Raw genomic sequence first — 18,335 nt, 5'->3', positions numbered from 1 at the left:
AAAGTAGATTTGAGGCCACACTGACCCCATCCTTGAGAAAGCTGCCAAGAATGGCAATGCCAACGACTCAGTTCTCTGATACTTGAACTTGGTTTATGTTTAGCCTTTGTGTTTATCGATTTGTTTTGTTTTGGCCAGACTAAGGCTCAATTCAAATTCAGGGATAAAGATGCAATGGATTTAAATAAAAACTAGACATTACTGACATCTTACAAAAGGAGGACTAATCTGAATTAAGATAATGTGTGTTCTTGTAAGAGAAAATTTAAATTCCTGCATGCATTATGTAGCTCATGATGTGAATCACTCAGTCCTGACTTATCAGTTGTGTTTAAATCATGGTAGAATCCGCTGAGTCTTCTCTGCTCTTAATGTGGTAAAAGTATGCTTCCTGAGAGTAAGTGGCTCCCCCCGCAAAAAACAAAAGAAAAATCAAGATAAAAGTCAGTGAGCTTAATTGAAGTGACAAAGTGAAAATTTGAGATTTCTTCAAACTTAGGATGTCTTTAGCAGAAAGTGGATGTCTTTATTCAAAGAATGAATTGGCTATCTGTATTACTCAAGATCCTACAGTGTGATGAGTAATAGTAATATACCCAAAAATATTGTTTCCTAGTTCATATAGCTTCAAGTTATAGATGTTCAGCCCTACTGAAGGTCTGGTAAATATTGGAAAAAATTGAGTAATTGTAGAACACTGAACAGAATACATTCTTTAAATTTACAGTTTTTCTCAGCAGTGGTCTCCTTGGAACCATCTCATAGATACTAAGGGTCTACTGCAGAATTCCTTACAATGGGAAATATTTCCTTTGTGAAAAAGGCTATGAATAAACTTAATAGGAAAATGTATTGCAAAATACTAGCAGTCTCACCATTCTGTACAAATTTTATCACTGATAAATAAAAAAAAAATCAAGAAATAATGTCATTGAGAATAGGCATCAATGAGAATCAAGCTTGGAAAAATACCATTCTATACGAAAATCAACCAGTGTAATATGTTTTCAAGTGACATCACAGAAATGTATTCTAAACATTATACAGTGTTTATACATCATGCCAGTCTGTTCATGTGTATATACATGCAAATATAAACATATATACATTCCGTCCTCAATTGCATGATGTTCTTCTATGAAAACAGGGCATTTTCAGTCTTTGTAATTAAAATTCCACACTAGACACTCCTACAATATTCTCCTAAAAAATCAAACAGTTTGGTATTCTAGGCATTGCACTACTACATTTTGATAGTGCAAGTCTAATTCGTTTTCTCACTTCTCTCCATTTGAACGAGACGAAACTGGAACACTTGGACACGCAGCAGAAGCCATGGATTTTCCCTCTGAAAGCTCTGCGGCACACCGCTCTGCGGACAGATCTCCATGCTGAGAGAGACCCCCAGTCCAGGAATTAGACCTCACCGGACCCAGCACAACAGCCACAAGAGCCTGGGTCTCCACTCACACTGGAAAGGAGGAGAAGGAGAGGAAAGCTTTTCCTGCCAGGCAGCCAACCCCAGCAGCCTGAGGTCCCTGCAAGGAACAGAGACCTCCTGTGCATGCCGGAGAGTAGATGGCGGCCCTGTGGTGTGTAGGAGGGGGTATTTTTCCTTTGTCAGAACCAATGTCCCACATTCTTATCTATAGACTCAACTAAGTTTGTCAGGAGATAAAAGCAAAGAAGGTATTCACAGTCACATGTACAAAGGAAGGCAGTCTAGCTGTCCAACTGACTATCCTCTTTACTTCCTCTCCCACCCCTTTCCACCATTGCCCTTTCTCCCTTCCCTACTAGGATCTTGTCCAAAACACTAAATAACCACTGTAGGTTTAACCTAAATGTTCCATGCTATGTAGCTTAGATTTTTAAATATATTAATCAGGATGAGAGGAGCAATACATTTGAAAACTTCACACTTAATGTATCTCACTATGGCTAGTATGCAAAAAGACAGATGGATAGACAGATGGATAGATGGGTATATATATATTTAATATGTATATCTCAACATGTATATATAAGCATCTCTGTCATACACATAAAATGGATAGAGAAGCACAATAGTATAAGCGAAAAATGGGAAGAGGAAAACCCAAAGAAGAACCAAAGTAAAGGGGACACAGGGCTTGCATTCCTCTACTTCAATTCCTAGTTATTTAAGTGAGAAGTACTCCGCACACATACACATGTCAATAACATTTTCTCTGAAACATCAAGACCAGGCACAGAGAAATGCCAGCTGCTTTTGTTCACTAAATACCAGTCATAAGCAAACCCTCTAGAACACGGAACTGTTTTTATTCCTCAGACAAAGGCCAAATGACATGATTTGGCCTAGGGAGAGAGAAAGAAAGAACCGTCTTTCTGTGTCCCTCGGCGTTAATTTGATTTGTGTGAAGTGCTGAGTGTCCAATCTGGGGAGAGGCCTTCGTCTAAGCATTCTCCATGGCTGTATCCCCCCTTCCTTGGGCCCTGACCTTATCTAGGATCTCACCAGCTGGCTAGGGGTCAGCTGTCAGCCCTAAGTGGGCCATTTGCTCGAATTGTCTTCCTGATGTCACTAAACCGCTGCCAACTAGGTGTAGAATACAATTTTACACTCAGCCTTATACCCTAAGGATTGTGCCAAAAGCACTATCATTTTATTTCTCCGCTTAAATTATCTGTAGAAACTTAATTACTGGAGAATCAACTGTCCGATTCATCTTTTGACAATGAAATCTTGGGTGGCCGGATTTGATTGTGTTTTGGACCCCTTGGGGGGAGGAGATCTGATTTTATTAGATGAAGCTCTTAGTGTTCACAGCTCCATTCCCTGACCGCTGTCCGAAAGATCAGTGACAGCTATTTTTAGATTCAGGCAAGCCCCAAAGCATCAGACAGTAAATTATTAGCTGTGACTTTAAAAATAGTCGGGGAAATACTTAGGGAGCATCTTTTTCTTCTTCTCTCTCTCTGCAGCATATGGACTTGAATTTACATTTCACCTTGGCAGTCTCCATCCCCAGAAATAGCATGACCCGGACCGCAAATGCTACCCACAACCGATGTTTCTGGGTGAAGTCAAAGCCACTTCGATGGCTCATGGTGTTGGGGTAAAAAAAAATAGTCAGGCTCGGGGGGGTAGCCACCCAGACTCTCATGCTCATGCCCCCTGCCTATGTGCCTTTGTAAGTCCTTTAACACAAACACATGCACACACACACACACACACACACACACACACACACACACAGTCCAGGCTCAAACCCCTCAGATAAGAAGCTGACTTGTTCTTTGTTATGCTCTGTTTTACAATGACGATGCAGAACCGGTGACAGGTAGGGTGTGACAGGAGAGACAGGGAAATTACATTATTTTTAACGAATATAAAAAGGCCCAGACTCAGACATTAGAATCAGGTAGCAACTCATAAAGCAGGTAAGAGTTCCCCCATTTCAATGCTAAGTTAGAAGGCCTTCCACACAGCTGAGGGCCCAGCTCTCTGAAACCGCCCTCTCCTTCAAAGCGGCCAATTTTGTCAACTCTCTGGAAACAAGAAGAGCTAGTAAAATAAGAGACTTACCGGGGAAAAGGAAGCACCGAAGCTCACCTACTGTCCCTGTGTCTTAGCGTGGCCCGGGGACAACTCCGTGGTTTAGAATACTAAGTAGCATCCATCTTGGCCACCCCGCACCTATAATGGCTGGGGGGCTGCTGGTGACCACTTAGGCTCTCCTAGCTCTGAAAGACGAAAGGCCACGGGGAAACCCGCAGCTGCCATTTTGAGTTGTTCACTCCCATTTCCCGTGTGGGTGACAGGAAATCTTTCTTCTCTCTCTCTCTCTCTTTTAACCTGTTCTGCTAAACTAAACCCTTGCTGAAACGTGTGCCTGGCGAGACTTCTCTCTTTTTGGGAGCTGTCTTGAGGAGTTTTTCACCTGTGGAGCTCAAAGACCTGATTGAGGCCATCGGGGCAGTTCTAACTCCATCCTGCCCCCCCGTTTCATTGCTTAATTTGGGTCCCCAGACCCTGAGGCCAAACCTCAAATACCAGGCCTCACCCTGTCGCCACCCCTACAAAGCCTGCAAGAGAGGCCCCCTCCCTACCCCTGTAGCCGTGGATCCCTCTTAGGTACTTAGAATACACATGCTCCATTTTTTCCTTTTTTGGTCTCTTCGCTGCCCTCCTTTGGCCTCTTTGGCCTTTTGTTCCCACAGCTATGGTTTTGTGTGGAAGTGGCGAAGCTGAGAGGACTTTTTGTCCATTCTCTGGTGGCGGGGAGCATTTTAAAATCTCAGAACAAGCCAAGAAGAGGCCGTGACTCAATGCCTGTCATCCTAGCAACTTCAGGAGGCTGGGATTTGTGGTTCAAAGCCAGCCTGGCCAGGAAAGTCTGGGATATTCTTGTCTTCACTTAACCACCCAAACTGGAAAAGTGGAGCTGTGGCTCAAGCAAGTGGGTAGAGGTTAGCCTTGAACAATAACAGCAACAATAACAATATCAGAAACAGTGCCCTTGTCTGGAGGGCAAGCCCCAGGATTCCCCACCCCCCCACCCCAGACAAACAAATAAATACGATTTCAGAACTGACATGAATGTTTTACACGAGTTACATCTACAAAAACAGTCCCTTCCATGAAACTTCTGCCTCTCATTGTGACAAAGGGTCCCTCCTGGAAATCAGAGAATGTCAAACGAGCATCATTTTAAATTCATTTCACATTTCACAGGACAGAAACTGAGGCTGATGAGAGGGTGATGAGGGCATTTAGCAAAACCATGAGGGACATCTGCCTTCCAGAAGTCCCAAGCCATGCTGTGTTGAGAATCCACCATGGTGGCTGACGCTGCAAAGTCTGGGCCAGCCTAGCTCAGAAGTGTCGGTTCATCTTCTCCTCGTTTGCATGGAAGTGGGAGGTGAAAGTAGCCGAGGGACAAATGGCCTGGTCCCTGGGCCTTGCTCTTTGTGGCAGGGGTCTCGTTACACTTGAAGGCAAAAATGCAAAAGGGGAAGGCGTCATTTCATGAGTGGCTTCCTAGAAATCCACACTTGCTTTTCTGCTTTCCAGAAAAGACTCCCTGATGGCTCTAGGAGCCTGTCACAAAGGAAAGAAAAAAAATAGAAGCAGCAGCTTTCAGTTTGGAAGGACTCTTTTTTTTTTTTTTTTTTTGGCCAGTCCTGGGCCTTGGACTCAGGGCCTGAGCACTGTCCCTGGCTTCTTCCCGCTCAAGGCTAGCACTCTGCCACTTGAGCCACAGCGCCGCTTCTGGCCGTTTTCTGTATATGTGGTGCTGGGGAATCGAACCTAGGGCCTCGGGTATACCAAGGCAGGCACTCTTGCCACTAGGCTATATCCCCAGCCCTATTTCTTTATTTTTTAAAAGAGGAAATGATTTTTGCAAGCCAGATTCACAAAGGCTGGTGCACCCACAACCACTAGTTGACTCAGCTTCAGGCAAGTTAGAGGTCAGCTTCCAGTTGTGGAAAGGGGGAGGTTTTAGGAACAAAATATCTTTATCATTGAATATTATCTTGTAAAAATATTTACTAGATGGAAGTGTAGAACACTGTGCTAATAACAAGGCAAATGGATTTGGAAACAGTCCCACCAAACAATATCCAGGAAAGACATTATTGTTATCTCTCCTTGGTAGGCAGGCCTGCTTGCTTTTTTTTAATCTTTCTTTTGTTGGGGGGGGGGTGTGTGGCTGGATTTAAGGGTTTGCTGATTGGCTCAGCCTTTGTTTTTGACTTCAGATTTCATGGATGACTCTGGTTCTTAGTAAAAACAAAACAAAAAAAAACACTTACATGTTTTTGTCTTTTTAGAAATTTCTCTCCTAAGTATTTGCACAGAGGGCTTTCAATTCAACAGGTCAGTTTACGGGTACCTTGCATCTAGAAGCAAGCCCCTCCCCACATTTAAGAATCAAAAACCGCTTTGAGTTTATATCCCACAAGAAGTGTCACTCCTGCAAATCGACCTTGAATAAGATCTGGTCTGGGTTTCGTCACATGCACACTCTCTCCCTCTCTTCTGCCTTTTGATCTGCCATTTATTTTTTTTTCTGTGATGGTTTTCAGAGTGAAGTAAGAGAGCTAACAATGAAAAGAAAAACCCGGGGATGGGGAATCTCTGTCAATTCTTTTTCCCTGAGTCCAGCAGTGTGAACTTTATCCAACACCTTTCCAGGTGGGGGAGGAGAACCAACCCGAACTGGATGATAAAGAGGGGTATGTGGCAGGCGGGAGCGAGCTCAAGGGAGGTGAGCCTGAAAGTTCTAGAAGCCAGCTGCTTGGATCTAAGGCACGCAGTCCCTTGGCCTTGAGCTCAGGGCTTTGGGATGAGAGGCTCCAATCCCAAGGACCACACCAGAGGCTGTAGAGAATCAGAAGCGTGGTGACTCTCATGGCGATGGCCCCTGTCCACACACACACACACACACACACACACACACACACACACACACACACACACTTCAATTCAAGAGGCAGAAATAGAAGTGGGAAAGAAGCCCATTGTCCCGCCTGCCATTCCAGCCTCATTCACACCGGATTACAGCACCAGCCTCTTGGCGGTGTCCTCAGCCAAGCCTCACACATTCCCTCCCATCCTGCATACTCCAGCCAGGCTCAGCTTCCGTCCATGTCGCTTCTTCCGGGGGAACAAAGGGCCTTGCTCGGTTGCCCTTCACCAAGCTGCAATACGCCCGTCTCCAAGGTGCTTCACCGGGTGGATGCTCCCCTTCCCATCCCATGGATTTCCACATCAAGGTTGGTGTCTCGGCACAACCCACCCCAGGCACCATCGCTTCGGGCTGCCCTTGAGGATGTCTGACTCCCTCTGCCCGGGTAAACATACAGTGTATCAAGCACTGGTGGTTTACCGGAAAATTCCAGAGACTCGAAGAATGGACCTCAGCTATGAATTTTCACTGCAAAGTGGGTAAGTACCCCAAGTCCCAAGCAAGGCGCCCAAGAAGGGTGAAATACAGATCATAGTTCAAAGCCAGCCCAGGCAGAAAAGTCTGAGCGGTGTCACCTCCACACAATATAGCAAAATATCAGACTGGAGGCCTGGCTCAGCTGGTAGAACACCAGCCAAACAAGCAAGCTTGGGAGGGCCTGAGCTCAAACCACCACCACCACCACCAACAACAACAAAACCCATGTCCTGTGCCAAATGGAAAAAAGAGAGTTTTCATTTCTCCACTTTGGAGCTGTTTTAGTTTTCTGTTCCCTTTGTCTTGCTTGTAAGCTTATCTGTTTGGGGGTTCATAACAAAGAGAGGAAAGCGATGACACTGCTCCAAAAGAAACGTACTCGTTAGCGGACTTACCCAACTGCAATCCCTCTGTACATCACCTTTACAATTAACAACCACAACAACAGAAAGCCAAAGGTCCTTCATGGTAGGTAAACCTAACCCGACCATGTATTTTAAGTGAAGTTTGTGGAAGAGTAGGCGGCTTGAAATGAGCGGTCTCTTGGCTCGTGAGTCCGCACCCAGGCTACAGTGGGGTAGAGCCTCCTGCGGGACTCGGTCTACACAAGGGCCCCTGGGTTTCTGCGACTGACAGCAAGTTGTGGCTTTGCCATTGAAGAAGGTCACAAGCAGTTCACACTGTGTCAGGAAGTACAGTGTGGACGGTGTGGGTGGAAGAGGGTTAAGCAACATCTGTCAGTCCACTTTGCAGCCCTGGCAGGTTGAAGAACTTCCTCACTTTTGAGATGGGGTGGGTGCGTGACGTGGCGAAACTATTTTCTCAAAGTCCCGGCAGCAAAAGGGAAAGTGGAAACCAAGGCTTACAGAGCTTCTAGAACTGTCCATCACCTCCCAACGCCTTTGCAATTCCCGATAAAAGTGTGCGTATTGTAAATGTCTGCCTAGGGTTAATAATGTATTTACTGTGACTATTAGGCAGTAGAAAGAAAGAATCAAGGGAAAGGAGAAAGCAAAGCAATTCGCCATCCACTGCTGGCCAACCACATTTCTGCTCTGTCTTCTCCGTTTCTGAGTGTTGAAGCATTTTATTTTTATTTATTTTTTCCCACACAACTAGGGCTTGAACTTGGGATCTCATGCTTCTTCTGCTTGGCATTATTTGCTCAAGTCTGACACTCTATCACTTGAGCTGAACTTCCATTTCCCTTTTTTGTGATGTTACAGTAGAACTATATTTTCCACACGCTGTTTCAAATCAATAAATATGGCTCTACGTGACCACTAATTGGGTTTGACATGGTTTGCTACTGAAGGCATATAATCTAATTTACGTTATTATTTCCATGTTGATGGCATTTAGGCTATTTCCAACTGCCATTAGGCTTTTAGAGAGTGTATTTCTTTTCTCATGAAGTTTAGATTTGTGTTTCCTTCACTGGAGGATAATTCCTGGACACTTTTTTTTTTTTTTTTAGTGGTAGGCAATTCACTGAAAGTGTTTGTGGTGCTGTGTTATGGGTTCAGGTTCTAATGTTTTGTGAAGCAGACTGCTCAGGCACACTTTCAAGAGTTGGACATTGAGGTCTTCCTTTCTGCAGTTTGGTTGTTGTTGTTTGTTTGATCCTGAGGTGCTGGTACTTAGCTCGGTGTTCCTGCTCTGCTTTAAGGCTGTGGACCTACCGAGTCATGCCTCTCTGAGATAGGAAGGGAGACACTCTTTCTCCTTTCGCACTCATCACCTGTCCCCTTTGTGAAGAGGGAAGACTTCTAGGAAGGAAGCCAACCTTTATACTGTGAAAACCAGGACGTTTGTAATTTATGGAGTCATAGTTGACAATTTTAGAATTCATTTGTTTGCTTGAAAAGTTAACTGCTGAATGAATCCATCAATCGTGCCAGTATTGAGGCTTGAAGTCAGGCCATAGAAATTCTCCTTGAGCTTTTTCACTCAAGGCTAGTGTTCTACCACTTGCGCGATAGTTTCATTCCTGGCTTTTGGGGTGGTTAATTGGAGACTGAGAGGCTGAAACCATATCCTCAGATCTCAGTCTCCTGAGTAGCTAGGATTACGGGCCTGAGGCACAGGTACCCTGAGAGAACACTGTTTTAATGAGTGGGTGAGAAGAGACTAGATAGGAGCTTAAACTCTTGGAAGAGAGGGCTGGGGTAGAGTGTTCTGCCAGGTGACTCTTGTCCCATGTTATTATGAATGTAGGTAGAGATGAGGAAGTTCAAAGGCAGGCCTGGCTGGATGTTCATGTCATAATGGATACTGAAGCAGAGAGATATTTTTAGCAGTAACTTCTAATACTTTTACAGAATAATTAAGGCCCAATTTCACTTAAAGCTGGGAACCTTTGCCTATGGGAAAGGATAAGAAGACAAAATAAATACTCAGCTTCCAATCCTTGAAATCACAGACAAATTCTTGCTGATTATCTATCAATAGCTCCCGTCAGAGAGCTGGTGAGGTCCCAGCGCAGGATTTCTGATGCTCTTGGAATGGCATAATTATCTTACCTCCCTGTTCATTGAAGCTTCTTAACTACTTACTTAGTAAGTAGTTAATTGAATCAGCATTATTGATAAAGAGATTATGCAAGCTATTGTCTTTGTTTTAACCTTGTTTCTCCTCCAGGAAATTGTGCCTCTGATATTGATTGTAAAGTTTCCTAATGTCAAATACGTAGGTGCATCCTGAAAGTTAATTGAGAACAGTACAAAAGCACAAAAATACTATGGAGTAGTAAAATACATCCATGTATTCAAAGAAAGTTTGAATGGCGGGCAAAACCAAAAGGAACAACTAAATTTCCGAAAATAGAAATAGAATATTTGACAGAAATAAAGAGAAAGAATACTTCCCAAAGCCAAAGATCTCTAGTCCCAATGGTCCACAGAAAAAAGAAATACTTCAAATTTAAAGTGATCTGTATTTTGACATTTATTTAATAATTAAAAACTACATTAGCAATATTGAATGGAAAATTTAATAAAGCAAAATCTTCCAACTAATGATTGAAAATTATTTTGAATCACTGTTAGTTGGACTTAGCTGCCCTCTATGTTTCTTGTGGCTTACATTAAAGAAGTTATTCTGTATAACTTTAATGTAAGAATATGTATTTAGTTACACTATTGCTATCCTACTGATTTCAGAGAGTATGAGCTTTATAAAGAGAAATGCTAGTAAATCTATAATCCTGGCTACTCAGGAGTTTGAGGTCAAGGGATCTTGGTTCAAAGCCAGCCGGGCCAGGAATGTCCATGAGACTCCATTTTCAGTTAATTAGCAGGAAACAGGGCTGGAGGTATGGTTCAAATGGTAGAGGGCCAGGCAAGCAAGTCAAGCAAGCAAGTTTGGCAATTGTTAGACCCCGAGTTAAAACCCTAATACTATTAAAAAAGAAGAAAACAAAAGGAAAGACTAAAAAGGAGAAACTATTAGCAAACCTTCATTCTAAGCAAATGGTCATATTCACTTTAGGATTCATATTAATAGAAGTTAGTTTAGATAAAGAGAACATTTCTTTTTCTCATTTGTACCTCGTGTCAAACAAAAATTCATCTGTTCACATACATAACCAATAGCAGAATGTCTTCAAAACTTTAGAAATGTTATGGTTTCTTTTAGGCTAGTTAACATACTTTCCCTCTCTCCATCATCTATTTCCATTTTCAGCAAGCCTTTGTGGCGAGGAAGGAGAATGCAGAAATACGACAGGCATAGGACAGATAAACCATCGAGCACATTGTTTATCTAGATGGACCTTATAGATGAGAGGGAGAGAGATGGTTACTCAGGAAGACAGATTTGAAAATAGGCATTTTATATACAACTTGACTGGCTTGCATGCTCTGATGTGGAATATGAAAGGTGAGTCCCAAAGCTTAATCTCAAAACGGGGACTCATCTTTTCGGAGTAGATGACACCGTAGCAGACTTCATTTTTCTTTTTACATGAAGGAGGTATGTGGTTGAAAGGAGGCTAGGAATCTGGAGGCTTTTTTTTTTTCCACATAGAGGAGGCATCAGCCTCGAAGTTTAGAGGTCAGAGGCCTGGTTGAAAATAAGGGTCATGGTTTAGATGAAAGAGGGAAGAGAATGGGAAGCGATCTGGAGGCTTTGGAGCCGTGCTGAGTGTAGTAATTCTGATTTATCTTCAAAATCTTAGGAAGCACTGGAATGCTTTAATGGAGAGGGTATAATCCAACTGATAGGTTTTTGGAAAGATTCTCTGGCCTTAGTCAAGGCAGAGTTTCACCAAGATGGAAGGCCAGCAGCACGGGAGACTTTACTCAGAGCAGTCGTGGAACATGGAGACTTAAATTGTGATATGAAATCAGGAATGAGGGAAATAAAGGAATTCCAGACACACAGATGAGACAATTTTGAGCGGATTTCCTGACTGGGTGCTCACGGAGGCTAAGGATTTCTTGTGCACCGTGCACGCCAAACAACTCTGGCTGCCTAGAGGGAAGTTTGATCCAATCCGCAGTGAATTACTGCCAGAGAGGCACGAATCAACAATACGAATGGCGATAAAAGCAGACTCAGAACACAGCTTATTATAACTAATGACTTCTATTGAGCAGTGTGACTCATTTGCTCTGCTTGCTTGGCATATATATATATATATATATTATATGCAATTGTTACATTGTTTGTTCTAGGTTGTACATGGAGAGTTTAATAAGCGACTGAATCAGGAAGAGCTGAAAGTAAGAGGTAGGACTTGAACTCAACGTGTTTAAAGAAGTGGAGAAGCCAGGAAGTGATTGCATTAGTATAGTTTTTCTCTGTCTTTCTGGGTAATAATGTAAGCATGATGCATAATCCTGTAAGGCAATTCCTACAGTAAATCTCTCTCTCTCTCTCTCTCTCTCTCTCTCTCTCTCTCTCTCTCTCTCTCTCTCTCTCTCTCTCTCTCCTTGATTCTCCTGTAATACAGTAAAATGCTCAACTCCTTTGAAAACATTCTTAAGACACACCTGGAAATAATGTTTTGCAAGCAATCTGTGTCTCCCTTAACCTAGTTAACACATAAAATTAATCATTATAAAATGTTTGTATAATGTTGACTTAAAATTAAAGTCTTATCAATCAAGTAAAAAAAAAAACATTTGGCATTGTGAAATACCAGTATGAATCTTTTCCTAAAGAATTCTAGATATATATATATATATTTTTTTTTTTTTTGCTAAACTTTGACAGTGTAGATTTTCTTATAGAAATAACTGCCCTTTCCTTTTACGGGTCCTACAGCAAGGATAGGATCCAACTAATATTTGGGTTGACAGAGTTGGCCGAGGTCAGGAGTTTGCTTTTTCGTGACTGTGTGTGTAGCACTGGGGTCATTGACTGAGTCTATGTCAGTGACCGGTGCTCAGTGAATGTATTTGTCTGAATGAATTGGGTGCTCGCTATGGGCCCAGCTTTCTTAGGCAATGCACATTTCCCAGACACACTTCATAAGTGCCCTAGGGAATAGATGTCACCCCGCATGAAGATGAATGATGAGACCCAAGCGCTTGCCCGACATGGCCAGGATCACCTATTTAGTGAGGGGCAGGTTCAGGATGCGAATCTTACCACGATGTCCAACGTGATCAGCCATTTCGGCCTCAGTTTCTCACATCTCACATCTCTGGTGTGTGAAGTGTCTTCATCCAGCTCGCAAGCCATTATTTCCTGTCAGGTCTTGGTAGGATTCAGCTTTTACGGACTCTTGTTGTTGTTGTTTTTTTAAATTTTTAACATCTAGTCTATTTTGAAATCTTACCCAAGGAATCCTTCTCTTTTGAAATTTCAAGTGTTTGAAATCCTCGCAAAGTTAATACCTGGAGGATTTGAGTGAAGATAATAAGGTGAGAAGAAAACAAATGAAGAGACGTTTTGCAGTGTCCTAGCTTACCTTCTCTCTCTCTTACTCAATGAATTGTTCTGGGCAGAGAGAAATATTATCTCTCAACACCCTGCCCTTGTGGATGGCAGTGAACTCTGATCTTTATTTTTTTTTTATCATATCTTTATCATAGTGATGTGTTCATATTTGTCCAGGGAGGAGCTCTCAAGCAAAAGTATTTGTCAAACATTTAACTGGGGCAAAATCTATTGACCTTCAATTCTAAGTCATAGGATATATTTTATATCATTTTCTATGGAATTATAAGAATGAAATCAATTTACTCTTTATTTCTAGTACTGTCTTGATAAGTACCATCCATAGCCTGAGAATTACATCTGTCTGAAAAGATAGTTTTAAAACCCTTTAGCCATTATATATGAACTTTTTCAGTAAAGAAACACCCTCATAATGCCTAGCAACCCACTGCAATGTTGATATGGTTTCTGATTCTTTCACGCAGAGCTGAGGTTTTTGTCCCTAATGACATCATTTAACATTTTATTTATTTATTAATTTTTCTTATTTATTGTCAAAGTGATGTGCAGAGAGGTTACAGTTTCATACCTTAGGCTTTGGGCACATTTCTTGTACTGTTTGTTACCTCCTCCCTCATTCCCCCCTCCCCCTCCCCCTTTCCCTCTCCCCCCATGAGTCCTAATGACATCATTTTTATTGAAAATTGGTATATCACAAATAACTTTCCAGTTGAAATAATTGTATTACGTTTACTGATTTCTCCTAGAGATACTTAATTTCTAATAACAAAGGCATACTAGCCGCCCCCCCCCTGTGTAATAAAAATGTAATGCCGGTAAAAATCTAATCGTCTAATGATGACGAATGGGAAACAGCTCATTTAGGGTAGCAGAGAAAAAAAGAAATGCGGATAACTTGAAATTTCAACAGTCTGGTGTCACCGCGTCGTTGGGCTTACTTTCCAGTTACACTTTTAACCACATACTACATACATGCAGGTATCACCTCACAAAATGGGACTGCCGTACATGCTGCTGTCGTCTGTGATTATCTGAACATTGGGACAGAGGTTAGTAAAGAACCAGGGTGCCTTGAAGTGTCACTAGCAGACCACTCTCATGAGGGAGCTCAGACAACCGGGGGCTTGGCTCCTAGGGGCAGTGTGTGTGTGTGTGTGTGTGTGTGTGTGTGTGTGTGTGTGTGTGTGTGTGTGTCTTCTACCAGTCATCCAGGCCATGAAGGTGAAGTTGACAACTCTCAAGGTCGCCGGATCCAAGGTCGCCGGAAGTTACCACTCAGTGTGCTTGCTTATGAATGAGGAGGAGCTAGCGCAGCCCTTCCCGGAGATCCTTAGCCCTAGCAAGGAGGCTGGGTTAGAGCTGGGAGTGAGGCCGAGTTACAGCTGGTTAGGGGACAACTTGGTGGCCTGGCTACTCTTCTAGACTGGGGACCAAAACCCAAACAGCAAATTTCTTAGAAATATGAAGTGGGAGATCCCATTTCTTAAAGCTAGCACCTAGCAACAAGCCCAGAGTCACATTTACTGTGCCTTAGTTGTCTGGTAGTCTCAGAACCCGGAGCCAACATGAGTCGACAGAACCCGTCCTTGTCATGGGCCAAATGACAAAGAAATTTGGAGCTCCATCTTAACACTGCTGCCATGGGACAGGGTTATGGCAGAGTCTCAAGCCTGGGTAGAAACACTGGGTCGGCAATGACAAGCCACACAGTCACCCATTCCACGAATCAATTAACCTCTCTAAGACCTGTTTCCTCGCCTGAAAAAAATGCATCTCCTAATAGCACCTAGTTCATAAAGTTACTGTGAGCATGGAATGAAATCATCCAGCAAGTGGGCATCATAGAGAACCTGGTGCATTACGAGAGCTCCATAAATCTCAGCTCTTCTCATTTTTAAGTGGAGACAGGTCATTTGGGTAGCTTGTTTGCCTGTTCTTATTAAGGATTTGCTACCATGACTGTGTCCCCATTTGTATTCCCTCTCTCCCTGGTCCACACTGTGTGGAAACTGGTGAGACAGCTAATAAGCACCATTTCTTTTTTCCTGAGATAGCTGTGGAAAAAAAAATACAGTGATCTGTATGTTTCTCAGACAAATAGATATTATAGGGTGCAATGACTACCCTTGTGGAGCCAAGTTAGTCAACTCTAACCTTTTAACTGTGTCATAAAATCCCCAGACAGTTGGCTGGGAAAATTCGTATGTGGAGCTAAACAGTGCTGGATGATAGTTTTACTCCATAAAACACAAAATTGCCATGTGTGTGTTTTCAGATTCTCTTTATCTGAGCTTCTCAGTCACACTGTCTAGGGAAAATGGGTATTACTAGCTAAAAATGTTAATAGATTTTTTAAAAAAAGGGGGACTGGGAATGTGTCTTGGTGGTAGAATGCTTGCCTAGCATGCATGAAGCCCTGGGTCCATTTCCTCAGAACCATATAAACAGAAAAGGCTGAAAATGGCTCTGTGACTTAAGTGGTAGAGCGCTACCTTTGAGCAAAGGAAGCTCAGGGACAGTGCCCAGGCCGTGAGTTCAAGCTCTGGGACTGGTAAACCTACAGAGAGAGAGAGAGAGAGAGAGAGAGAAAGAGAGAGAGAGAGCGAGCTGAAATGTAAACTTGTAACTCTATAATGGACATATTTTCTAGAATAGTAAGCTTTCGAGGACCATGAAGCGACTTGTCCCTCCCACCAGCTGACCATACACATGACAAGTGCCATTGAGCCAGAGTTTCTGAGTTGTGGACAATTGAAAATGTTTTCTTACTGGGCATCTACAACCTACAGCTTGTGACTTTAATTCTAGCTACTCAGGAGACGGAGATCTAAGGATCATAGTTCAAAGCTTACTTGGGCAGGAAGGCCCATGAAATTCTTATCTCCAATTAACCACTAAAAAGAAGTGGAGGTGGGTCTCAAGAGGTACCGTACCGGCTGTATGCTAGAAAGCTAAGGGCAGAGCCTTGGTCCTGAGTTCAAGCCTCAGTACCAGCACAAGAACTGTGTCTTTTCACACAAAGCTGTACATCTTCACTAGGAATGTCAAGTTAGTGTTTAGATGGTTGGGTTCTGGCATACCTTATTTCCACATCCAATTTAGGTGTGTGATAAAGAAAATAATCACTGTGGTTCTTTTTTTTTTTTTTTTTTGCCAGTCCTGGGGCTTGGACTCAGGGCCTGAGCACTGTCCCTGGCTTCCTTTTGCTCAAGGCTAGCACTCTGCCACTTGAGCCACAGCGCCACTTCTGGCCATTTTCTGTATATGTGGTGCTGGGGAATCGAACCCAGGGCTTCATGTATACGAGGCAGGCACTCTTGCCATTAGGCCATATCCCCAGCCCCCACTGTGGTTCTTTAATGCATGTAGAAACACCAGAATAGAGCTGTTTCATGCTGGATTCCTTCTCGGTGTTTTATTACCCATAGAGTATAAATCTCTAATGCTACTTATTCATTCTTAGGAGTATAAGCAGAATGGCTGACAAAAAACTCGGTTTCTTGTAGCACTGAATTTTAGTTTCAAATAAAATATTTTACTAGGCAGTTATCTTATCTCGTCGGGTAATTATCATGCTGTTTTTTATATTGATTATATTGTGATAATGCCTAGTCTGTGAAATTTATGAGGCCTGCTGTAATGTTGACTGGGTAATGAGGGATCTTATGTACATAGAGTGAATCTTTCTCAATTATTCTAACACTGGGAAAATAATTTAAACTGAGCAATGATGTTGCCTTTGTACGGATAGAGAACCCATAGAGAATACAGAACCCTTACTTCCTGCGGTGAGTTACCTGAGAAAAACTCAGGACATACACAGGAGTTTTAATGGAGTGAGTGGGAGAGGAAACAAATTTTCATTGAAAATTAATTTTTTACCTATGCTATATCCTTTTGTATTGATTACAAAGGTATCATTTCAAACAAAATTTAGGTGAATTCCTTCTAGAAACTTCATAAACCTATTTTAAGATGAGCCTTAAAGTAAGTTTGCATTAATAGCTAAGCAACCCTGTGACTTAAAAAAAAGAAGAAACATCGAAGGAAATTTAAGCCACCAGGCCACACAGATATATACACATCTAGAATGTTTCCTTGTAAGAATTTTGAGACAAAAATACATGTCACTGAGACCTCGTGCCACTTGGGACACTGAGGTGAGGAGAATCCTGGTTCCAGGAAAAGTTTGTATCAATATCTATATCTATATATACAAACACATATGCACATATGTGTGTATACACACATATATATATACACATAAAGCACATATATGCACATATGCTATATGTAACATAATATATTATAGTTATATTGCATTGTTGTATTATATATATTAAAATATGTAATATAATATATATGGTGTGTGCGTATTTGTGTGTGTGTCTGCAAGTGAGTGTGTTAGGGTTTTGTTTCTGACGACAGCAGAATCAGAGTTGAAGTTAATATAGTAAGTTACCTTGAAATCCCCAAAGGAGGTGCTACTAAATAACACATCCCCACATAGGCTTCAAGTGAAAGGAGAAATCACAGAGGGAATTAGAAGCAATTGAATTGGATATTGGCTAATAAAAATAGAATACATCAATATTTTGTTACATACAGCGAAGTCAGTATTGAGGACAAAGATGAACATTTCAAAGATTCATATCACAAAGAAGCAAATTCTACAGTGATTGGCCTAGGGTTCTACCTTAAGATGACAGAAAAACAGAGATTAGGGGTTCCCCCTCAGTGGTACTATCCTTGTGCAATGTGCACAAAAATCTCAGGTTCAATCCTGAATTCCGCAGGCCTAGAGACACATGTGGGCCATCAAGGGATAAAAGAATGTCAAAAGTCATGGGGAAATTCAAATTCAAAGCACAAAGTGAGAGGATGCCATTCACACTTAAGAAAGGTTAAAAACTCACTCACCATACCAGTTCTGACCAGTTACCAGAAGAGCTGAATGTGGAACACTGAGAAATTGTTGGGCGGGTCTTGAAAAGCCAACTATCCATCTCTAAAACAGTAAATCAGAACTCTCATACTTTGCTTAGTGGAATCAGGAAAATGCACTGTCACCTCTTTAAAATGTTAAACAGAGTTGCCATGTGACTCATTAACCCCACTCCATGAGAAATTAAAGCAAATGTTCGCACAAAAACTGGTTTATTAGCATCCATATCAACACAATACAACATGGCCCAATGTAAAGAATAAAAAAGAAAGCCCAAATACTCCTGCAACTAATGAATGGAAAAATAAAATAGGATCTATTCAAGTAATGAATGGATGAGAAAAATATAGTCAAGTGCTATTTCCATATGATAGGCCATCATTAGACAATTTAAAAATGAGGGACGTGGGGCGCTTGCACGTGTGGAGGAAGTGAAATGAACCTGGTAACTGAAGGAAGCCAGGCACAGGAGAACGCAGATGGGCCGCTTACGGTGATTGTATTATTGAACATATTCAGAACCGATAATCCTATAGATGAGAGGACCC

This window comes from Perognathus longimembris, chromosome 18 (assembly GCF_023159225.1).
Source record: "Perognathus longimembris pacificus isolate PPM17 chromosome 18, ASM2315922v1, whole genome shotgun sequence".
In the NCBI taxonomy this organism is placed as follows: Eukaryota; Metazoa; Chordata; class Mammalia; order Rodentia; family Heteromyidae; genus Perognathus; species Perognathus longimembris.
This window is presented reverse-complemented; position numbering follows the sequence as displayed.